The sequence below is a fragment of the Natrix helvetica genome (genome assembly GCF_964273705.1).
Source record: "Natrix helvetica genome assembly, chromosome: 2".
Lineage (NCBI taxonomy): Eukaryota > Metazoa > Chordata > Lepidosauria > Squamata > Natricidae > Natrix > Natrix helvetica.
Window position 1 is genome coordinate 188,999,832 of NC_138552.1, and position 25,575 is coordinate 189,025,406.

General features: G+C 38.6%; 1 protein-coding gene across 6 annotated transcripts in view; it reads right to left on the bottom strand.

The window, feature by feature from the left end:
• HS3ST5 (heparan sulfate-glucosamine 3-sulfotransferase 5) overlaps window positions 1–25,575 on the bottom strand; it is a 204,727-nt gene that overhangs the window by 114,794 nt on the left and 64,358 nt on the right. For 5 of the 6 annotated variants that reach the window (XR_014174667.1, XM_081944610.1, XM_081944613.1 and 2 more), the window contains exon 2: window positions 15,207–15,405. The exons of the other annotated variant lie outside the window; for it this stretch is intronic. The gene's annotated coding sequence lies outside the window, so the exon portion shown is untranslated. The remainder of the gene's footprint in view (window positions 1–15,206; window positions 15,406–25,575) is intronic. 6 annotated transcript variants of the gene reach the window in all.

Consider the following 25,575-nt stretch of genomic DNA (forward strand, 5'->3'; position numbering starts at 1 on the left):
TCTCTCTCGCTCTCTCTCCCTCTCTTTCTATCTCTCCCTCCCCCCCTCCCTCTTTTTCTCTCTGTTTAAATATAGTCTACTCAGTCAATATTGAAAACCATAAGCAGAACTGGAAGAAGTTCAGAATAACAGTCCCTAAAATAAATTTAATTTGCATGACAATACTATAGAAATGATATTCAAGTATAATGCTATTGAGAAAGCAAGGAAAGAAGTAGGAAAAATTAATGAACTCCAAAATTTGGTTCCTAAACAAAATTAATTGCATCAAATAAAAAAACAACAACCTGCAGTTAATCCCTGGAGTGTTGAAAAACTCCAGCATTTTAATGTTCTGAAATAAAGGTTTGCTTCCCAGCATAAAAGATGTGAATAAGGAAAAAATAAATGAAACTAGGCAAGCATTGTATTGCCTTACCAAACTTGTCAGTTCTCAAGCGCTGAATATACCACTCAGCATTTGGGACCAGAATGGCTTTGTTAAGTTTCTAAGCCTTCCTAATTATGCATATTTGAGAGTGCAGAATTCTTTCATTTCAGACAGCTTATATTATCTGATGTAGCTCTTTCAAAACTACTCAGAAACATCATCTGCCAGGATCAAAAGTAATTGAACTGATATCTACCGGATGCAGCTTTACTGTGTAATTTTTCATTTCCTTGAGTAGGCTTTTAACAGACAGAACATGACTACAGTCCCACAGAGGTATTTTGACATTAGACTTAATAAAGCATGAAGAACTCATTAATAAATAATGTTCTGCTAGGTTAACAAATAAAACCGAGCGCCTGTGTTGAGTCCAGGAGAAAACTGCAACAAGAATGTGGCCAAATGATTGATTAAAAAGGCTGCCACAACTCTTTTGCTGCCATATTTGAGACAACCCAACATAACACTGCCTAATCTAAGGGGGAAAACATACCCAATGTCCTTGTGTACTTGAATCAATGTATAAAGCTTGTTAAAGTTGAATCTTTGAGTCTAATATTTGTCAAAGCAAGTATCCATTCTACTGAATGAGAGAGTTAAACAGTGGTGGTATACACTTACCTTCCCTACTAGTTCACAAATGTGAATGAGCAGGCACTTTTGGTGAAAAAAGGGCCTAAATGGGATGCCATAGAGATGGGATGGATGGGCAGGGCCACCCTTGATTTCCACTAGTGGTTCAGGCAAACGGGTCCAAACCAGTAGAATACCCTCTGTAGTTATATAATGTAAGTATCCTTTACAGAGAATACTATGGCTGTCATTATTTCCTAGGCAAAAGACAAAGGTTTTCACTGCCTTCTTCTAGGACAGGGGTGTCCAAACTTGGGAACTTTAAGACTTGTGGACTTCAACTCCCAGAATTCCCCAGCCAGCATGGCTGGCTGAGGAATTCTGGGAGTTGAAGTCCACAAGTCTTAAAGTTCCCAAGTTTGGACACCCCTGTTCTAGGATACTTTTTTCAACTTCCCATTCTAGTCTATGATCCTAATATTCATTAAAGATCTCCCATTCAAATTCTAGTATAAGTATAAATCTTTATTACGGTCAAAGACCAGCAATACACATTCCTTTTTACAATATGTTAAAAAGTAGTGACATTAAAATATAATTAAAAAGTAGTGACATTAAAAGTGGACAATAACATACACGTTCTCAAATTGTTCAGGTCACTCCCTGGTTTACCTGGGTGACAAGCCGATAAGTATGGGAGTAAATACTATGGTCCAGAAATTGTTAGAGACATATCCAAATAATTGGTACAAGATGACAACTATACTTCTGTAACCAATTTTTTTTCTTGTGGACATTGCAGCAACACAGAACTTTGCCGCTGCATATGTGGTAGCCGGGTTTGTGTCCTGGAGGAGAAAGCCTACATAAAAATTGACTGCCCTCCCTGGCAATCTAATAAGGGGAGAATATGTGCAGACCTACAAACTCTGTATAGCTCACAATGTAATAGAACATGTGAATTATCTTCCACTTCTCCTTTACCACATATGCAAACCCGTTCTTCTATTGGTGTTCTCTTATACCTGCCCTGGAGGAGTGCTGAAGGAAAAATGTTATATCTGGCTCTGAAGAAAGCTATTCTTTGTTTTGGGAAGATCAGGTCATTTAGATATTTTGCCGATTCCCACACACCCTGCTGGATTCTGTCCCTACTGTGGAGAGGCAACCTATTTAGTTCTTCTTGGAGCTCCATGTCCTTCATTCTATTGATTACTACTTGCTATGCTTGATCAAAGCCTAGAGACATTAAGAATACCGGTGACAGCCCATATGAGCCCAGCTTGTGATCAATTGCCTATTTCCAGGGCGAGGGGAAGTTGTCAGTCAACACTAGTGGGGACAGTCCCTCAGGAAAGAAATGCATTTTAAGCCAATAAATAATCATCATCTTCCAAGCTCTTACCTGAATTTGAGGCATGCCTATCTCAATTCTTAACTGGGCATTTGGAGTTCCTTTGGGTGCAGCTAAGATGGCTCGCAGGAATTTGGTTTATATGGTTTCTAGCAAGTCTTTCTTTGCAAGAATTCCTGTTTGTGTCCCATATAGAATTTGTGCCAATGTTTTGGCCTCGAAAAGTTTTAAGACAGCAGGTACTAACTGACCTCCACCTGTGCAAAAGAAGTGTTTAATTGCATTTGAGGACCTATTGGCTGCTTGCAATGTGTGATCCAGGTGTGCCTTCCATGTCCCTAGCGAGTGGAAAACCACCCCAAGGTATCTATATGTTCTAACCTGTTCCAAACTATGTCCTTCTATTTTCCAGGGGTATTGGTTAGGTCTTTTAGCAAAAACTAAAATTTTTGATTTATCAAAGTTAAGGACCAGCTTGTTTTGCCTGCAATAGCTGAGTGTTGCCCTAATTGCTCTCTTCAGTCCTACAGGGGTTTGTGAAATAATAGCAGCAGCAGCATATAAGAGAATTGGAAGTTTGCATTGTGCTAGGTTAGGAGGATGGAAATCAGGGTTCTGTAAGAGATCGATCAGGGGATTAATATAGAAGTTGAAGAGGGAGGGGGACAGGATGCAACCCTGCCGTACCCCTTTTTGTACCCTTCCTGGGGCGGTTAAATTCCCTTGGGGATTGCACCTCACTTTCGAGGTGGAATTGGCATACAATTTTTGTATGAGGAAGAGGCGGCATTTATCGATAGTGGTGCATTTTAATTTCTCCCAGAGGGTGATCCTGGATATCAAATCAAAGGCCTGCTTAAAATCAAGGAAGGCCACAAAAAGAGAGGATTTTTTTTATATGTGTATTTTTGTACTAAATGGTGGAGTACCAAGATATGATGCACCGTAGATCTTCCTTCTCTAAAACCGGCTTGTTCATCTTTGATTATCCCCCCTGAAATTACCAATCCTGAAGTTTATAGTTTAGGTGTTTGGCATATAGTTTACTAATAACGCTCAGAAGACTAATGGGTCTATAATTGCCTGGGTCATTTCAAATTCTAATTATATATTGTCTTGCTTGGCTTCTAAGTACAGCCAAGATTGGCCAAATATATCTCCTGGTGAGATACTGAAAATGACTTGATTCCACCACATTAAAAGAAAACTAGTGCGGATAAATGACCTACTGAGAAATATTTTCTCTTTTGTATTTAGAAGATTATTCCAACTTCCCAGAGTTCCTTATGAAAGGGGAATTATGCATGTAAATGTACAAATGAAACATGCTGGCCCAATTGCTAAATTTTTGTCCCTATAGCTCAAAATTCAGAACATGGAATGGCAATCTCTATAAGGTGTCATACTTGGTGTGCATTCAGTATGCTGTATAGCAAGTTATTCAAGCATGATGATAAAATTGGACAGTGTCTGTGTCGGCTATAGAGAAATTTACTTCTATAGTTCTGGGGAAAAAATGGTGGACTGAATCGGCGCTAGTAAAAAAAGAGCTGAAGATCAAGCTGAATAAAGAAGCAGTGAGCAGACAGACTCTTTGATAATTCCTCTCTGGACAAAGAGAGGTCTTGACATAATCCACAAGTGTTCCAGACAGTTGGTCCACGTAAAGAGACTGCAAAACAGTGATCTCCAGTGTGTTTAGTGCTCTGGGAAAAACGGGAAAGCCATCTTCCTTCAAACCACATTCAGCACATTTATGAATACTGCATTGGTGTACTTCTTTTTCTAAACACTTTTGGAAATTGTTAATTGCTTTTTAGCTATTAGGAATCTTTGGATCCACAAGTTTTGCACTTTTTTTTAAAAAAATCAAATTCTAGCACATTATTTGAAAGGACTAAAAATAAAGAATATTAAAAAATAAAAAGAAGTAATACAAGGCTGGTTTATTTGATCAAGATTAAAATTCTCCTTATGTACACCGAGAGCACATGCACCAAAGACAAATTCCTTGTGTGTCCAATCACTTTTGGCCAACAAAGAATTCTATAGTTATGTTGTTATGTCTGGTAACTTAATAGACTTTTACTGACCAGGCCAGAAATGATGAGGCTTTAAGAATTTGTTTATAGATAAGACATGACATAGAAGATCCTTTGTTACATTTTAAAAGAAGTGATGTTACTAAAATTGTTTATACTTGTTGTGATGAAGGGGAAATCATTTCTTTATATACTATACTACTTTTCTTTTCCTTTACTACATTCTTATTTTTTCTCCCTTTGCTGTTTTTTCCTCTGCATTTCCCATTTATTTTTAAAGTTTGTATTTTTTACTTTTTAATTGTAAATTTAATAAAATTAGTACAAAAAAAAGCTATTTCAATTAGAAGAAAAACACTTAAGCAATTTTAGCAATAGGAAAAGAATGTAGCACCATTGTTGACAAAACAAATAGAAATGTGTCAGTGTTTAGTGTTGGTCTTTATTTGATCCACAGTATTTAATCTCCTAATCAATTCCAATTTAACCAGTTTAATCCAATATTTCTAATTTCTTTATTCAGAAATGGCCCTTTGAGATCAGTGACAGCTTTCCTCTGTCATACATAGATCACCAAAGGCTTCAGATCACCAAAAACATCCTTGCCCCACAATCACTTTTCTATTCATTTGTTCAATTGGTTTTATTTCTGTGCCCAAGGTTGCCAAATAAACTTTATGTTATTTGATAAGAACCTCCATACCTCTCAAGGTAGACTGTTTTACACACTACAATTTTGAGGATTTTTAAAGTGGCTATTATGATGTAAATTGTTGTAATGACAGCTCTCATTTAACCAAAGAATATATATAGACTATTTGAATTCATTGCAGATCCTAGGAAGCAAATATTCAGATCTCTTTTCTATACAAGACACAATGCAGATGGGGCAAGATATTGATTGGGATCAGAAGTTAATAATGGTTGTTCCTAGTTAGTCTTTGAATAGGAGATCACTATGGGATCCCAAGGCTATAAGATAAAGTAAAGAGAAAGCCTTATCAAATTATGTCTTTATAATTGATTACCTTATGATTATGTAGCTTTCTTGGCAGAGTTACAGATATAATTTAATGCTGCTTTCTTAGGGATGTGAGTTTTGACTTCTGTGTACCTTACAGCCTTAGGATATGTCTATACCTCTGCTGAGAAAGCTACATAGTTATGTCCTTGAAAATTACATGATTATTTCTATGCAATCAGGAAGATTTGAACTGAACACAAAAGTATCTTTATTTCTGCCTTTTATTGATAACATACTTGTGTATTCAGCGGCTGAAATCCCTAGTGCCGCATAAAGGAGTGAGCTCTCATTATTTGTCCCAGCTTCTGCCAGCCTAGCAGTTCAAAAGCACGTAAAAATGCAAGTAGAAAAATAGGGACCACTTTGGTGGGAAGGTAACAGCGCTCCGTGCGCCTTCTGCGTTTAGTCATGCCAGCCACATCACCATGGAGACGTCTTCAGACAGCGCTGGCTCTTCGGCTTTGAAACGGAGATGAGCACCACCCCCTAGAACCAGAAATGACTAGCACATATGTGCAAGGGATCCTTTACCTATACCTTACTTGTGTATTACTCTTTTCTCATTATAAAAAAAATATTAAAAATGTTCAGGATTCTCATTGTGTATACATTGTTTATCTTCTTAGGTGGCTTATCATACTGTATTTAAAGGATGTCTTGCTACAGGATGGAAAGAAAAGTTTAGATGTCAGAAAAAAATAAACTTAACTAGGCCAATTTTGTGTGTGTGTGTGTGTGTGTACACTACATATATAAAGGGTTCCCGCAATCATACAGATTTATGTAAAATGTGGTACAACTAGTAAACATCTGTTTCAGATATATGATTTAAATGTGTATCTCCGTATAACTCAGCTATAATGCTATCTTTTGTAGTATTGTCAAGTGATTTGCTCCATGAGTTCTACATAACACCCAGTGCTCAGGGATATATGTGGTGCTTTACAACAAAAGTAGAGATTATAGTTAACTTGACTTCTGCTTTTTTAATCAGTCCAACCTTACAGGCATGTATGCAAACTTTTAAAATAAATGATTGTTATTTCACACTTGATGTTTTCAAAGTGCATTTCTAGCAGGACTCCTCCCCCAACATAGGAAACACTAGAAAAGAAAGGTGATACATATTCAATTCAACAGGCTTTCCAACAAAACATTTCCTAGTCTTAGCTTTTAATCTCTAGTCCACATTGTCCGCTCTCTTATAAAAATTAATAGCATCCTTAAAAAGCAGAGATGAAGTTTTCAGTGCTCATGAAGTATAAACAGAAGCAGTGATTTTATATGGTAGAAGAGATATAAGTAGAAGTATGTTAAACTGTATAACCAATAAGTTAAATGGCCTGTGTTTCACTGCAAGTTCAAATCCCACTATCAGATGTCTCAGACCATTCATTACACAGTGCTTTTTCAGCGGAGGTGGTTCAATGACTGATAATAAATGTGTGTTTAGTAATCCTATGGGTGCCAATTCAATAACAGAACTTACTCTCAACTCCCAATCCAATTGACTCCCGTTCAGCGTCGAGTCTTTCCAATATACCTGAGATGTTCACACAACCAAATTAAAAACTGAATTGAGGATGTGCTTTCTTCACCTCTACTTTTAAAAAGACATTTTTTAAAAAAATTGGTAAGAGAGCTGAGTTTTTCTTACATCCGTTGGCAAATGCTTTGGACAACAATTAACAGAGGCATTCTCTACTGTTCTCAAAATTGTGCAAATCCTTCTAAAAAAATGTCTATGCAAAGCTCCAGAGTGCATTTGAAGCACTTATCTTCCAATCAATAAAACAGCCACATCTTTTCCAGCTGCTTTTGCGAGCTTCTTCCAGCTGTCTTTGCAGATGTGTGGTGCAGTGCTTCACACACACACACACACACACACGTGCAGAGATAATCAGAAAACACCACACTAAACTTGCTTTTGTTTCTCATACTCTTCTTTCAGAGAAACGGTCAAAGTAATATTAGAGAAAAGGACCACAGTTCTTCTGGTACTGAATCAGATGATCCTGACTATAAAAAGAGTAAACTGAAGATGTTCCAATACCCAAATGATCAGGATGAAAGAATTAAACTCTGAAATAAATCAGAGATCATCTGTCAGTGCTACGTAATAGACTAGAGTAAAAAACAGATACCATGAAGACCTATATTTCATTTATCTGATCATAGCTTTAATAGCAGATCTTCAAGGCCAAGGCTGCTTTTTAGTAACTATATAATCAACATATGTTCACTGTTCTCGGTTACCTAAATGTGTCAGCCTCTGCTTCACTTACTTACTATCGGCTGCCATAGAAACGGGGTGGGTGGGGGCATAGTATTTGGGATGGGAATAAAAGGTACAGGAGTGATGTGGAAAAGAGAGTTTTCTTTTCACCATCTTCTGCGCATGCTGGTGGCTGGTGTTTGGACTTGGTCAAGGCCAACCATCCTGCATATCAACATGATGATGCCTTTTGAGGATGCACCCCACTTGACACCTAAGGGAGTTGCAGATTGGATACTGGGGTGGGGTCATTGGAGGGAGGGGGCTGGGTTATCATTTGATATGTATTTGTTCGCGCCTTTCTGGCTCAGATCTTGCTTTACATTTGCTGCTATCTTTTCATAACCAATAAAAGTATTATAATTCCACAAACAATGGAGTTAGGAGTTTTCTTTCTTGGTTATTGAGGGAGGCACCTGACATAAAGCAAGATCTGCCTTCATGCTCATCCTGGAGCTAATACCTTCCGAGGGGAGTGCACTTAAAACAAAAACCCTCCACAGAAATGTCCAATCCAGGCAGTGACCAGGAGGACAACATGGGCGCTACCGGATCCTCATGCCCTTTGGAAACAGAACAGATGGCTGAACTGGACTTGGAGGAAAGAGCTGTCCATCCCAAATGGTCATTGGGAGTGGGGCAGAGGAGTGATCCTGAGGAGATTGCTGCCGGAGTTACCACCAGCCGATGCCGATGACCTGAGGCTGCCTGGCAGGAAGCCGAACAAGAGGACCTCATGATGACCCATGCTTTGAAACTTTTACAAGAGGCATGGGAGAAACACCATTTCCATGAGAGCCATGCTGAGAGGGAAGTGGACTTTGCTGATCAAGAAAAGAGATGGGCGGAAGACCTGCCTAACTGGGAGAGGCACCCTGGGGTTAGACAGCGGAGGTGACTGGGATGGAAGAGCCACAGCCACAGCAGCAGCCTCCTGGGGGGGAGGGGCCCCTCCAGGGGGGAGGGCCTCCCCGCAGACACTGAATGCCAAAAGTTCCTCCCCTTGATGTGAAATTTGGAGGAGACCCCAAACAGCTGGGATTTTTCCTGGTCCAGGTCTGGAATTACATGCAACAGTTTGGAGAGCATTTCCCTAATGAGGAAGCCAAAGTAAGACCTGCTGTTATTATGGCATTGGAGAACAAAGCAGCAGCCTGGATGGTTGCTTTGCATAATGATGACTCCCCCTCTGCTGAGGGATTACAATGTGTTTATGGCTACCCTGAGGAAGTGCTTTGATGACCCCCTAGCTGAGCGAAAGGCGAGAACCAAGATGCTCTTTCTCAGGGAAGAAGTCCAGTGGCTTACATCCAAGAGTTTCATGAGTTGTCTGTGCATATGTGAGTTTGGTCCAAGGAGGCTCTAATGAACAGTTTTATGGATGGTCTGAACGAAGACATATACCAGAGCTGTGTGAATAGAGGGCTCCCACACAACCTGCAACACTGCTATGAGATGGCAGCAGATGTGGAAATTGACCTAGCCGGAAATAGATACCAAGGAGGCAGCGATAAAGTCAAGAATCCCCCCCCCAAGGAGCACCGAGGGGAGGAAAGGGATGGTCTGCAAGCAAGCCCAAATCTACAGCTACACACGTTGCGTAATTAGCCCAGAAGTGGTGGAGAAAATGGGTTTAAGTCTGAGGACTTTGAAAGTGCCCATTGCCTTTTGCCAATTGGACGGCTCAGTGGCTAGGGGAGCCCCTGCCCATTTTGTAACTGAACCAATAGAAATGTGGATGGGGGATCATCAAGAAACCTTGAGTTTCATTGTGGCATCTGGGATGCCCCTCATACTTGGATTACCGTGGCTACGGAAATGGAACACTTACGTGAACTGGAGGAAAGGGTGGTTGCGCATTCATTCTGCTAAACCCCCTGAGGGGAAGGGGAGGATGTCCCACCTAGCCAATGCTGAAACGAGCCTAGCTGCTGTGGTGCAAGAAAAGATTGAAGGAGAAGAGAAAATCCCCCCCAAAATATTGGGACTTCAGGGAAGTTTTCAGTGAAAGAGCTTACGACAAACAAACCCCCACCGCGCCACTGATTGCAGCATTGAAATCCTCCCAGGAGAAAAACTCCCTAAGCCTCAGATTTATTCGATGACCCCATGTGAGATGGAGGAATTATGAAAGTTCATTGACAAAAATTTTAAAAGGAAGTTCATACAATCGGTGAGACAATGGGTGGCCGCATCCGTATTGTTCAGGGAAAAGAAAGATGGTTCCTTTCATTTATGCATGAACTATAAAAATCTAAACGCTATCTGCATTGAAAATGTGTACCCTCTGCCACTCATGAAGAACATGTTAGCCCAGTTGGGTAAAGGGAAAATTTTCACGAAGTTGGACCTAAGGGAAGCATACTACAGAGTCAGAATAAAGGAGGGAGATGAGTGGAAAAACTGCTTTCAACTGCCCTTTGGGATGTTTCCAGTTTAGAGTACACCTGTTTGGACTTCAGGGGGTGCCAGCAGTCTTCATGCAATTAATAAATGAAGTCTTGCATGAGCACCTGTACAAGGGGGTGTTGGTTTACCTTGACGACATCCTTATCTACACGGAAATACATGATGAACTTTGGTACGCTCGGTTCTCAAAAAACTCTGGGCCGCTGAACTTTATGCCAAATTGTCTAAGTGTGAATTTCACCAGGAGAGGATCGATTATTTGGGATACCGTATCCCCCACAAAGGCATCGAGATGGACTGGCAAAAGTCCGGGCTGTCACTGAGTCAGCACCCCCTTACACCTGCAAGCAACTACAAAGTTTTTTGGGATTTGCAAATTTCTATTGCCAATTTATCCCCTCGTTTGTGAGCATTGCACTGCCTATTACAAATCTCCTAAAATCAAAGGGAGAGTTTAAACCTAGACCGGGTAAGCCTCTGAATTGGACTATGGAATGTCAAGCAGCTTTCGAGAAATTGAAGTGATTGTTCGCTGCTGAGCCTGTTTTGAAACACCCAGACATGGATGCACCATTCATGGTTTAAGCTGATGCCAGTGACATGGCAGTGGGGACAGTATTGCTCCAAACAAATGCAGAAGGCAAATTGCAACCTTGTGCTTACACGTCATGTAAGCTTACAGAAACAGAAAGAAGATGGGCCATATGGGAAAAGGAAGCTTTTGCTGTCAGGTGGGCCTTGATGACCTGGTGACATTTCCTGGAGGGGGAAAAACACCCTTTTGAAGTATGGACTGATCATAAAAACCTGGAAGCATTGAAGACCCCGCGTAAGCTATCACCTAAACAAGTGTGCTGCGCACAGCATTTCAACTGTTTCAACTTTACCCTAAAATACATCCCAGGAGGGAAGAACTTTATGGCTGATGCTTTGTCCAGGCTTCCCCAATACAACAGCACCAGACCAACTGTGGTTCATCCAGTCATCCCGGCTAAGAACCTAGCTGCCCCAATGGTTACTAGGAACCAGGGCCCAGTGGACTTAGATGTGACCACAGACCTGATGGACAAACTTAAGAAAGGCCTTGAGTCCGATGACTGGTTCAAAAAACATTCTGATGAATGCACCATGAAAGATGGACTGGCTTGGGTGGGATCTAAACTGTATGTTCCTGCCAGCCTAAAACTGTTGTCCTTCAACGGGCCCATGACTCGAGAATGATGGGTCTTTTTGGATTTGTAAAAACTTTGCATTTGATTAAGAGCCAATTTTGGTGGCCTTCCCTGAAAAAAGACATTGAGTTCTACATAGCCAGTTTCCTGTCTGTGCAGCCGGAAAAAGACCACAGGGGAATTCCCAAGGTCTCCTTCAAAGTGTGGCCCGTCCTGGGGCCCCGTGGAAGGAGATATCGATGGATTTTATTGTCGAGTTACCAGAAGGCCTTGGAGATACCGTCATTTAGGTAATCACCGATCTGTTCTCCAAACAGGTCCATTTTGTGCCTTGTTCCAAGATCCCATCAGCAAAGTCATTAGCTAAATTGTTTATTTTACATGTGTATAGATTACATGGAGTGCCTGAACGCATTATTTCAGACAGGGGGGTCCAATTCATCTCCCACTTTTGGAAAGAGTTCCTGAAATTGATTGGTTCTGCCTAGGGACTAAGCTCCGCCCACCGTCCACAGACTAATGGGGCATGTGAACGGGCTAACTCAGTTCTGGAGCAGTACCTTCAGTGTTTTATCAATTATCAACAGGATAATTGGGCAGAACTTTTGCCACATGCAGTAATTCAGTACATAGCAGTACCGGAATGACCCCTTTTAAAGTTGTGTTTGTCCAGGATTTTGTACCAATTCCTGAATTGCCTCAAGAGAAACCTCAAATTTTATCCTTGTCCGCGTGGAGTAATCAACTTCAACAGTTTTGGCCGAAGACTCGCAAAGCCTTAGACGTGGCTCACCATACTCACAAAAAACAGGGAGATAAAAAAAGGGCTAAGCCTAAAGAGTACCAAGTTGGGGATAGGGTGCTTTTGTCCACTAAATTTCTACAAACCACCCAGAAGTTGAAGAAGCTGGGTCCGAAATATATGTGTCCGTTTCCCATTGTGAAAATCATAAACCTGGTATCAGTAAAATTGGAGTTGCTGGAAACCCTTCAGAGGATTTATCCCGTTTTTCATGTGAACTTGCTGAAACCAGAGCACACGTCTTCCTTTCGTCTGCCTCAACCCTCACCCCCTGTTCCTCTTCTTATTGAAGGAGAGCAACATTTTGAAATTAAAGAAATCTTAGATTCCAGGAAACTTAGAGGATGCATCCAATATTTGGTGTCCTGGAAACATTTTCCCCCTTCCCAGGCTGAAGGGGTGGACAAATCCCATGTCAGGGCTCGCAAACTCTTACAGAAGTTCTACGCCAAATATCCCAATAAGCCTTAATTTCAATAATGCTGTTGGTTGTTATTATTGTTTTCTTTTGTTTCCTATTTCCTTAGGGATGATGTCCTTTTCTGAAGGAGGGCCGGATGTCAGCCTCTGCTTCGCTTACTTACTATCGACTGCCGTAGAAACGGGGAGGGTGGGGCCATGGTATTTTGCCTGACAAAATGTGTTAGTGTATTATCAGTTTTCAGTACTTTTTTTTCTTTTTGTGATTCCCCACACAATTTAAATAAAACAAAGCAGTATGCAAAATGCATGAATAACTCCTGCACAATTTGCATGTCTTGTAACATGAAAAAATATTTCAAGATGTAAACAAAAATGTTTGCACAAAGACCAATAAATGAATATGTATAAACTAAGTATGGCTCTGCTACCACACCACTGCTTTCCTGAGCACCCAGTTTAGAAGATTATATTTCATTATGAAACCTCCATATTTTCATCTAATGCCTTTCCCTCTATTTGCTACTTCATCTCTGCTGATCCTGATAACCCAATTTCCCATTGTAAGAATTATACACTATTTTAAACAGAAGCAGATCCATCAAAAAAGGTATGGTCACATTTGCTTTGCGTTTCCATTTAATTGCTATTAAAACCCCAAAACATGAACTTTTAAAAGTTAAAAAGAACTATAAACAACACAAAGTTTAATTCTTATGGACAAAAGGATAATTTATAAAACTATTTGCAATATACTGATATATAGGCTTATCACTGTTTAATTCTTACCTTCCTTCTGTTAGTCAGGTTGGTATACATAGAAGTTAATCAAATTTGACTTAGGATTTATTGACAGATGATAGAGATATATGATAGATAGATGATAGATAGATGATAGATAGATAGATAGATAGATAGATAGATAGATAGATAGATAGATATCGATTCAGCATTGTCACTATACAATACAGGCTCCAATGCAGGAAAAAATGGAAGTGCAAATGCAATTTTTAAAAACCAGATAAATAAGCTTTTGTAGGTAACTGAATCTTGAACATAAACAATTTTGTATGCAATGGAGACACTTAGCATCACGACAACATCTTGTTTGTGCTTGAAATACTCACTTTCAATGGAAAAATAGAGGCAGCATAAAGGAAGATGTAAAAAGCTATAAGAAAAGAATGACTGGAAACAGAATATTGAAAGAGAGAGAGAGAGGAAGGGAGGGAGGGACCAGGAAAAACCTGAATTCCATAAGATAAATGTACTGCAAAGACAGCAGGCTGCTTTAATTGTTTTTTTTCTCTTTCTGAGCACAAGTTTCTTCTCATTAAATCAGAATCTAATCCAGCCTGGTGGATGATCTTATTACTGATTTTCCCCCTGCTTGTTTATATGGCTGAAATTTTATGGTATTTTAAATCTCTTTTCTGATTGTTGTATGCTGCTCAGAGTCTGCCAGAACACAGCAGCACAAAATGAGAGAAGAGGGGAGGGAAGGGGACAGTGGTGGGTTCCTCCTGGTTCGGACCGGTTCAGCCGAACTGATAATGGTTTGACAGCCTGGGTCGCTAGAACCAGCAGTGACCCAGGCCTGATACGCCCCTGAACCAGTTCCCCGGGTGGAGCCGTAGGCGCTGCCATCTTGTTTTTCAGTTCTACACATGCGCAGAACAATTTTAATTACACTGTGCACTGTGCAAAGTGAGCCTCAAGTGTGCACATGAGTGAACCGGCAGTAGTGCCTTCTGGAACCCACCCCTGGAAGAGGAGAGATTGGAGGGCAGGGCAGGGCAGGGCAGGGCAGGGCAGGGCAGGGCAGGGCAGGGCAGGGCAGGGCAGGGCAGGGCAGGGCAGGGCAGGGCAAGGCAAGGCAAGGCAAGGCAAGGCAAGGCAAGGCAAGGCAAGGCAAAGACATTTTTATAGATTTCACATATATGTAATATAAATACATATTAAATATCTAAATAAACATATTAAGGTAATATTATTTATGATGTAAAAACTCAAAGATTGGGTTGAATATCTTGAACTTGAGTACTTTGTCAAGAGAGTAGCAAAAGATGGATGGGTGAGGAGTAAAAGTATGTTTCTGAAATAGAGCTTTTTTCCTGTAGATGTAGCAATAGTCATGGTAATCTACCATGTAATCAATCACCAATTTCTTTCTTTCTGATGTTTAAGATCAATTTTATACGATGAAATATTTATCAGAGGAATAAGATGGAATATGTAACAGGTTAAATCCTTTATAGTTAATGCCAGATCCCAATATATTTTTCCACATTGATATTCAAAAAACCACTGGGAGATCCAATCATTAACTGTTGATACTGCATCCATTTTTCCTCTTTGGTAATTAATTTCCAACCCAAAATTCTGCAATTCCTAATCTATCATCAAACGCTCACATTCAGTATGAGCATTAGCTATTTTTATTCCCTAAGTGTGAACCAGAATCCCCTATAAAATATGCCCAGTCTTTGCTTTGAAAGAAGCAGATCAAATAAAAATAAATTACTGATGCATTTACAGCAGGAAATGCACCTCCACAAATACCCCAGAATAAGAAAAACAAATTCTGCTACGTTGTCCTTTCTGTAACTCAGAAAATATTATATCACATAATAAATGAAAGCATAGGCAAGTTATATGCAGAAATACAAAATATTGAAACTGTATGCTTTCAGAGTATCACTAACCTTTTTATCCTTTTGCTCATCCAAAGGATCTGATACATCTAGTTTTGATCACGAATATTCAAGGCAAAATTTATGTCTGCTGGTCTTCAGTGCTTAAAAGTCTTCAGCATTTATGTAAAGGACCATGTGATAAAAAGGTGTCCAGAAACAGGAAAGGTACATAGACACTTCTTCTCAATTGTGTTCTGACTTCTTAAGGCTGTAGAAAATAAGAGGAAAAAGGTAATTTTGAGTAATGCAATTACATACATCCAGAACAATAATGACTGTATATCTGAGTTACAGATATTGTAAATGCTCTGATTTAGCATCCAATTGCATCTTTGTGAAAAGAATTGTGAATGATATTATATTAGCGATTTTATATTAAGTGTTTCTACAAGTAAACCAGAGGTGGGTTGCAGGCGGTATGCCTCAGTATGGGGGTGCTGGATCCTGCCCAGAGCACCGGGTACCATTCCGGTACGATGCTCCGGAGGGCCCAACCACCTGCCCGAGCTCCTTACCTGTGCTTTAAGCTTTTGGCACTTCCGCACACGTGCATGGCACGTATGGCACCTGCACAGCGCTCTGCCGAGCAGCTGAAGCATCACGGACACTTGTGGAAGTGTCGCAGGCAAACATGACACATGTGTGTGCCATGCATACCAGGGCCGTTCCAACCGTAACCCAGCACTGAATTAAACCCTTCACCACAACATGATCATGCTTAAATAGAGAAAGTTCTGATGGTGGTGGGGAAGTTTGAAAGAAAATATCCAATTTATGATGACATTCAACCCATATTCAACTAGTAACTCTGTAAAATTTTACTGTTATTGTTTTTGTAATGCTGCTTTAAGTGAATGCAGAAAGTTTATTGCATTTAGGGTTATTAAATCCAAATTGGATATGAGTATTAAATACATGGCTAAAATGTCCCTTTGAATCAATGTTCAGCAGCTATAGGATTGAAGACCAATCCATGATAGAATTTCTGACCCAGTGGCATCTGCAGAGAGTGTCAAAACAAGCAAGATGGCAATTCTAACATCTTAATTAAGACCTGTTTCTTTATATATTGCATGTGCATAATACTGGCACATGTTTTAAAGGATGGAGCTTACTATCTTTCCTGTTTTGATGCCTTCATTGACACCACTGCTCCAACAATGAAACTATGATGCCAACACCAACATTACGAGTATCCTTAAATGATGATTTCAATGTATCTTTTTCAAAAGAGAAAAAGCAGAAGATGATCATCTGTAGGTAACAAGGTCATTGTCAGATATTACTGCAGCATTTCCACTATTCCCACCACCATTTCCACTACCATATCCTACCCTAGGTACATCTCTACCTACTTTCTCCATGTTGTACATGATTATACAAAACTTGATCATGTTAGTTGCCTTTTTGCTCATCTAGATCCAAAATGATCTAGACCTTTTTCATAAAACAAACATTCAAGACCTCTGATTTTATCCTTTATCCTTTTCTATACTTTTGGAGTTGTACTATTTCTTCCCATATGGGGTGACCCATGTAATAATTTTCCTGAATCCAAAAATTTCAATAAAGGCATTGCAATGTTTGCTCTCCAGTATTTGTATTTTTCAAAGCTGTAGCACATTGGATTGGTACATCCATAGACCTATCCACCAGAAATACATTCAGTTGACCATTCACCATTATCCTTCTCATCTTTTCTACTACCTTCTCTTACTGATATCATTATTATAATTATGTTACTTTGTTGTTTGCATGTGTACTGAGAGTTTATGCACCACAGACAAATATCTTATGTGTGTAATCACACTTGGCCAAGTAAAGCTATTTTGTTCTGTTCAGAATTCTTTTTTTACCATGTGAATGATCTGGTATCATCTGCAAATTTAGACTGCTTTCTACTTAGCACTAGATCCAGATAATTTAGTAATAAACTGAAAAAGCACAAATTAAGGTGAAAAAGCACTAGCCCTAACTAAGATCCTTTAGAGAGTTCTTATTTTTTTCCATTGTGAAAAATCTCTATTGCTAATTAATCTCCTAAATTTCCTCACCAGAAGATCGGCAAGGCAAATCTTACTTTCATGGAATTCATGCAGATTTTCCTTCAGAAACGTTGTAGCTCTAGATGAATATTTGATTATTGTTTCTACCAATTTCTCCATAATATACTTTAAGCTAAATGAATTACAATTTCTCAGTTTCCCTTCAGTCCATTTTAAAAATTGGGGTTTTATTGAATGTTTGACTTCTATCACTGAGCCTTATTTGTGGGAGGGGCTTTTTGCTAGGGGAAATGCAACCAGAGCTCTATAATTTGTTTCACAGATTCTCAATATGCCACAGAACAATATTTCCCAAGCTTTGCAACTTCCAAATGTGTGGAAATTAATTCCCAGGGTCCCCAGCTAGTAGGCTGTTGCTGTGAACTGTGGAGGTTGAAGGATACATATCTGGGAGTTGCTTTGATTGGGAATCACTGTTCTAAAATGTCTTTTTTGAGTTGCCTTTAGCTGTGCTGATTTCTCCCCTGAGAAAGGCTTATATCATTCCTAATGCATGCTTAAAGGCAAAAAGTAAAGTTTCCCCTCGCACATATGTGCTAGTCTTTCCCGACTCTAGGGGATGCTGCTCATCTCTGTTTCAAAGCCAAAGAGCCAGTGCTGTCCGAAGACGTCTCCATGGTCATGTGGCCGGCATGACTAAATGCCAAAGGTGCACGGAATGGTATTACCTTTTCACCAAAGGTGATTCCTATTTTTTCTACTTGCATTTTACATGCTTTCGAACTGCTAGGTTGGCAGAAGCTGGGACAAGTAACAGGAGCTCACTCCATTACTTGTTATGTTACTTGTTATGCATGCTTAGGTACCTTATAATTTTTTAAATTAAAGTGAGGCACAGAGAATTCATTTTTTCTCTCTCTGCTGTCCCTATAATCTTTCTCAACAATGCTATAATGAATAAAGGCAGACAGAGTCTGCTTTTGAGTTTCTCTTTTGGAGTTTTTCTATTAGAAGCTACAGAAACTATTAGTAGCAGATAGCATCCAGGGTAAGTCTGCTAAATTAACTAGTTCGTATTTTTTGAATCTTCTGAAAAAATTGCAGAATTTCTTCAATTGGTCTCAGATTCTAGGAATATCTTTCAACTCAGCAACATCCTTCTGGTACCCATGCATTTGAAATGCCAAACTAGGAACCAGGGAGAGAAGTAATTAAGGGATAAGCAGCTTTCCTTTTCTAAATGCTTCATTTCATTGCTTTCAGAGCTTGGCTACAGAAATTTAGCTTAGTTTCTCTTCCCTTTAGTTTAAAAATGGGGATGGTGATTAGGTGAAAATGAGTTGCTGCTGAAATACAAGCTCATTTTTTTAAAAAAAGTATGATTTTCCATATGCATTTATCATCTCCTCTTCTGAAAAGGCTGTCGTTATATTTAGAATATTATCTGTGCTTTACGAAAGAGGCTTTTCTTAAATGTTTCCTTCCAGAGAAATCTTGAATTTAGTATTTAAGAGGCAAACCAAGCTAAATAAAAAGTAGATAGATCTTTTTTTACAAAAAAAACAACAACCCTCCACCTCTTCTCAAGAATATTTTTAGCTCACACTACATAAATAACTACTACTACATTAAAGCTGATAGGTAGGATAATTCAGTCAAAACTGTCCACCTTGATAAGAAAATGTCTACCTTAAGAACTGCATCCTAATATTTGAGGAATGTACGACTCTGATCTTATGGAATGGAGGTGATGAATGCATGTGAGGAAATAACTAAAAAGGCTAAAATGTATGTCAGAAAGTGTGAGCCACTATCATTTAGGTTGTTGCAAGTGTATATGAAAGTAAAAATCTATAGTTTGATGATTGCTGTGTGTTACACTCCAGTCAATGTTAATAAGGTTTGGGGGAAATGATGCAACATTTTGAATTAATGAGATCCAAGGGGAAAACTGTTCCATTAGATGAACAGTTGAATGAAGAGCTGGGTAGGAATGGGATGAGATAGAGGGGGGAGGGAAGGGAGAGAGGGAGAGAGGGGGGGTGAGAGAGAGAGAGAGAGATGATAAAAGAGGGAAGGAGAATGGTGACTGGTGAACATCAGCTCAAAAAACGACCGCTTTGTTTTGACTGCCTATACACAGAGAATAAAGAATAAAAAGCATGTTTGATTATTTATGATAGATGAATACAAGAATTAGTTAATGATATAGCAGTAATAAATGATACTAAATGTGAGATAGACCAATTTTTTTTTAATAATGCATCTTTAGAAAAATGAAAATGAGGACACCTCAGAGGGAATATTTTGTAATTGAATGATTGTGACATGATAAGGAAACCAAATGCTACAAAGATTAGTCTCCTCTCCTCAAAAAGAGAATGAAAAGAAAATAATAAATTTATTTCCATCGTGCCTAGTTCTTCAGATTTTAGGCAAATAAATGCTGTGACAATATCAAAACATGGTAAGGCTGAAAGTGTAGACAGAGGAACTGGGGAAATTTTAAAGTATGCAATTTAAAGGAGTAGCATGGCCATTCCACAGCCAGTTATGGAATGGCCAAGCAGCTTGTTCACACACATATGAAGACAGTATCTGTGCTGGGCTATTGGAAGAATGCTTCTAATCCTATATAGATAGAAAGAATGCAAAAACTAAAGAGGATCAAGTTTATTATGCATGCCAGAGTATCTGTCTGGAAGAATTCTGGTTGGAAGTCAGACAAAGAACGACGTTTGGGAATTACAGTATGATTTTATACTTGTGCGAAGTCAAATGTTTTGCTCATCACTGATTATTGAAAAAATTATGGATGTGAGAAAGTTGATTGAACATTGCTTCTCCCTGAAAATCTCTGCTTGTCCTATACAGGAACACCATTGAGCTACCTGAATTCAGGTCTCATTTACAGAATGGAGAGGAGGTATAGCACTATCAGATTTGAGGGGGTTTCAACAAAGCTTTAGCTTTCTTTAGTAATTGATTTCCTAGTCTGATCTACTTAGTGGAACTAACAAGTATCCCATCATACGTATCAAAAACCCAATCACTAATTCAGTCACTTTTGTGAATTTTTCATTTTACAGGGCATTTTCCTAAAAATGGTTGTGTATTCTAGATTTCACTAATAGTTCCTAGGGATTATTACGGTAATTACTATTCTGCTACTGAAATGCCCTTGCCCCATTGAATGCTATTTCCTAAAGCATTAATATTTTGTCCTTCATTTCCCTTTCCCATTAACTATTTCCATTGTGTCTTTCTTCCATAAAATCCAATCCCTTTCTCTGAATCATTTTCACTCTGGGTTGCAAATATTCACAGTTCACGGCATCTCTGGAATCTTAATTGACTACATATTAAAGCAAACATCTCACTAATTTGAGAACACAGTACTAATTATATTTAGGTATTTATAAAGAGGAAATGGTTAATGATCATTTATTAGCAGTAAAGTTATAGGACCATGCCCCACTCTTTTGAAGCAGGAAGTAACTGACAAAAGCATTTATCTCCTAGTGAATGCATAGACTTTGTGCAGTTGAGAAGGCAGAGTCAAAAATAGTTTTTTTTAAAAAAAAAATCCAATATTCTGATTCAAAAAGAATTCTGTAAGAGGTAGGAAACATAAAACAAATTGCTACAATGTTTTTTTTTTTAAAAAAATCCAGAATAATACATTTGTAAACTTCTGATTTAATACATCAACAGAAAAAAGCACTGTGTTTCTATACAATAATTATTTAGCTTTGGTGAGACAACGTTTATTATCTATTCTAATGTGCTAAATTATAATTATGAAATCAGTAACTTAATTGGCATCTAGTGTGATGAAAACAAGCAGAACCAGTGTTATGATTGGAGCACAAGCACCTAGCTCTTTCAAAATTTAGCTTTGCTCTCAAATATTAAATCAAGAGACAGCTAACTGCTAAGATACAGAAGAAGTTCTAATCTGCAATTATATTCATAACTATATAAAGAACCAGTTGTTCATCCTGATAAAAACAGAGGGGGGGGGGTTGATGAGAGAGATGACAGAGATTCTAAGTGATATAAACCATATACTAAACAATACAAATATACAAATTACGTTGCTTGAGGTCCATACATAAAATTAAAGCAAGTGAAAGCTCCTACAATTACATAGAAATAACTGAGTAGAGATACTGCTTACTGGCAAATAAACAGGAAGAAATACTCTTATCTTGTCAGCTTTATGGCATCCAATCTAGATCCTAATATTAGATGACTTGTTGCTTCGGGCATTAACAGAAAAATTAGAACTAGATTTTATATGGGAGGATGATTAGCTATTTCATAAGGACATAAAAAAAAGAAACTGCAAGTTGTTCAAAGTTAATAGATTACTGCACTGTAAGAAGTGTGTGGCTTGATGTGTGTGTTAAAAATGAAGTAATTACTTTAGGGTAAGCATAAATATGCTAGGTTATGTTGTTGGATGAAAAGTTATTCAACATGGAAGAAGCTTCTTCAATTAAAAACAAGAGAGTATATACATTTGCAAAACACATAATGTTGTTTTAATGTGTTTTTAATGTGCTTTTGAGTCTTCTTGGAGTTGGGTTGGCCTGAATAAATCCAACAAACAAACATGCACAGACACACTATGCTGAAAGATAGATATATTATGTCTTAAATGACTATAGCATGTTATACCTAATCAGAGACAATCCAGTCTGGGCTATTTCAAAAAAATGAAAAAGGTATAGATCTAATTTAAAGGAATAAAGAAATAAATATTGCAGTTTGCACAACAAACTTCTATCAGGACAGATGAGAGATGAGTAATTTACATGTAGCAGACTGTCCTTGTATTCAGCTTCTTAGTTTTTATACTAGGTGGAGTCAAAAAGACTGCACTGGGAATTCCTAAGGACGAGCAGCCTTACAGTGGCATTATGAATGTTGGCTCTTGTCATCCACGTTCTCAAATTGTTAATATCCAGTCTATGAAATTATCTGTGCTGTCATAGCTAGCCTGTCACATCTGTCCTGATTAGCTGATCAGCCGAAAAAAACCTCCAACTTGCTTCAATTTCCTGCTCTGAAATAATTCTATCATATGATTAAATTTGTCACAGTACAGTTGTACATTTCAATTATATGCTTCACCTCAGACAAGACACTGAAAAAAGAATATCATGGAAAAGGATACATTTGAAGGATGCAGCATGGAGCCATGTGATATCATAACAGGTTGACCAGATGAAATTTAAAGAATATGGTTAACTATCTCTGCTTCTATGAAGTTTGATGTAGTAACATCAGCTCTCAAAGTGAGGTGTGCCTTCCTTCTTTGGGTGTGCCTTTAACCCTTTTGAGTCTTGGAAACTGCATGGGTTAGTGCAAGAAAATGCAGTTTTCTTGGGAAGATTTCAGAAATGGTTTGCTATTGCTACTTTCCTAGGGATGAGAGTGAACAATTGACCTGGTGTGGTTCACCTGGAGCAAGAACTCACTGTCTCCTGGTTTCTAGCCAGGTGACTTTACTACTACCCCTAACCGGCTCTCCATCTTATACCATTTTGTCAACATTTTGACTCCCCCCCCCCCTAATTTTGCTAAGTATTTCAGGATGAAAATAGCTGCTTTGAATGTTTTGTGAATGTTTCAGGTTTTATCCCATGCATGAAACAAAGCAATCTGTTCCAAACTTTGTTCAACATTTTTTCAAGTGTTTTGACATTCCACAATCCGCTTATGGTGTTCTTTTTTTAAAATCCATCCAAACCATGCAGCCAATGAAAAATAAACAGTGCTACCATATTTATTGCCATTGACTGCGATTAAGTGGAATAATGGGGTCAGATGCAAAAACGTGAACTGTGAAATCCTATGCATTACTTACACTGTTATTCTGAGCCACGGCAGTGCAGTGGTTAGAGTGCAGTACTGCAGGCTACTTCTGCTGCCTGCCAGCTGCCTGTAATTTGGCAGTTCAAATCTTACCAGGCTCAGCCTTCCATCCTTCTGAGGTGGGTAAAATGAGGACCCAGATTGTTGGGGACAATATGATGACTCTGTAAACCGCTTGGAGAGGACTGTAAAGCACTGTAAAGTGGTATACAAGTCTAAATGCTATTGCTATTCTATTCAGCTTTCAGATAGGAAATGCAAATATTGTGTTCTGTAAGGTAAAGAGGCAAATTAGCGAACTCAAAAATAAAAAAGGCCTATGCAATGGTCTCCTTGCTGTAGTCACCTCTGTGGCCACTTTTATACTGCAAAACAATTATTTCATGGCTAGTTCTTCTTTTTGCTTTGGTAATTTGTAAAGGCTTAAAAAAAAAAAAACCTTGTAAAATTTACCAAGATGTGGATGGTATATAGTGCTCAGTACTGATATGCAATGGATACAGTTTTTTAAGCCACAGGACAAATATATAACAAATCATTTCAGCTTTTTCTTTTTGCCAGAGTACAGAATTTTCAACTTTTATTTTCTCAGAATACAGAACACTCATGGAATTTTGACTTTCATCTGACCAGAGAACTCTTAGGACCAGTGGTGGGTTACGACCAGTACACCCTGTTACGGGCATACCGGTCCCTGCCGGGAGTACCAGATACCATTCCGGTACAGTGCTCCGGAGAGCCCACCCACTCACCAGTCATCCTTACCTGTATTTGAGCTCTTCGGGGCTTCCGCACACACACATGGAGCATACGCCGCTTGTGCAACGCTCGCCGAGCAGCTGGAGCATTGCGGAGGCATCGTGGAGCGTCGCAGGAGGTAAGGATGCCTGCGTAAGCTGCGCATGTGTGCGCTGCATGCGTTCATGTGGAGGATGTCGGGCCCCATTGCACGGTACCAGTTGCAACGGGATTCGGAACCCACCACTGCTTAGGACGTTCAACAAATCTACCAAACTGAGCTGCTTTATTTCAAATTCCAAATTCCTCCCCTCCCCAAACAGTTTTTCTATTTCATGCTCAACCATAGTAAGCTGCTTATAGACATGGCAAAAAGAAATAGAAGAAAAACTTTGAGTGATATAGATATGAGGTTGTAGGTGCACTGTAGTAAAATGACATAATATGGATGATGGGGCTTTCTAGAGGCTGAAATTACACTGTTTTCTTTCACATTTATATGAACATCATGTGTAGTTAAAATGCAAGTTTCTTTTTCAAATATATATTCATAGTGAGTTCCAGTTTGACCCAAGCATAAATGGAAGAGCCATTTCTATTCCTGAATGGAAAAGGAAGGAGATCAAATAAAAGATCACACACATAAAATATCACACAAGTATAGATGTTAATTTTCCCCTCCCCCATAGATCCCAATGAATGCCAATGTAAAAGTCAATCTGGTGGAGAATACAAATCTTCTTAAAGAGTTTTTCTTTCTCCTTCACAAAATTCAATTTACTTTTTAAAAAGAACCATGCCATTGGAGTTTTTTCAGCATTTTTACAATTTTTAAAGAAACATGCCCTGTAGCCTCACACGGACTCTCTACAGAAGCTGCTTCATCTTAATAGTATTTTCTGGAATGGTAGTATGACTGCAACATTGCCTTTCCTGACATCTCTTATGAATTCTTCACTGCCTCCTTTTTAATTTGAAAGAGCTCCTCCAATTTTATTTCACATTATTTCATCATCCTGCCTCAGAAATACCAATTATCTTGTTTGTTTAGACAGGAACTGAAGCAGATTACTCATTCATTTTCTAAATATCACTTTCCCAGAATTCTTCGTGTTTCTTATTTATGTCCCCAGTTGCTTCATTATATTTTATAAAACATTTACAGGTCTTCTATAATTTTTAAGAATTCATTATAAAGTGTGTTGCTTTGAAGTCAGAGAATTAGCAATGTTGAAGTAATAATTACTACCAATACTTATCACAATTATTTTCTTATATTTTGGTTAGCTATCTTATTTGTGACAGAGATCTGGATCAAACCTATAAATCTGAAGCAAGGGATGTTTCTAAACTGTTTGTGACATTTCTGAATTATTAGATAATTGTACTATTGAATGATAATTGAATATTTATTCAAAAGGAATGAATAAAAAGATAGGGGAATTACACTATATGTTGAAAGTATCTAGTCCGTCTCAAAAATCCAAGTGAATGAAGATGGCAATATTAGAGACAGCATCTAAATGAAAGTACAGGGACAAATAATAGCAAAACTGTTGTTGGGGGTTACTATTTTCTGCTCAGTCAAGAAGCAAATACACATGATAGCTTTCAAAAGCAAATAAAGATTTTTTTTCAAACTATATGAAGCAATAACGATGGATGACTTTAATTATACCAACATCTGTTGGGGAGAAAAAAAACTCTGCCTCAGAATAGATTGTGATTAGTGAAGGAAGCTAAAAATAATA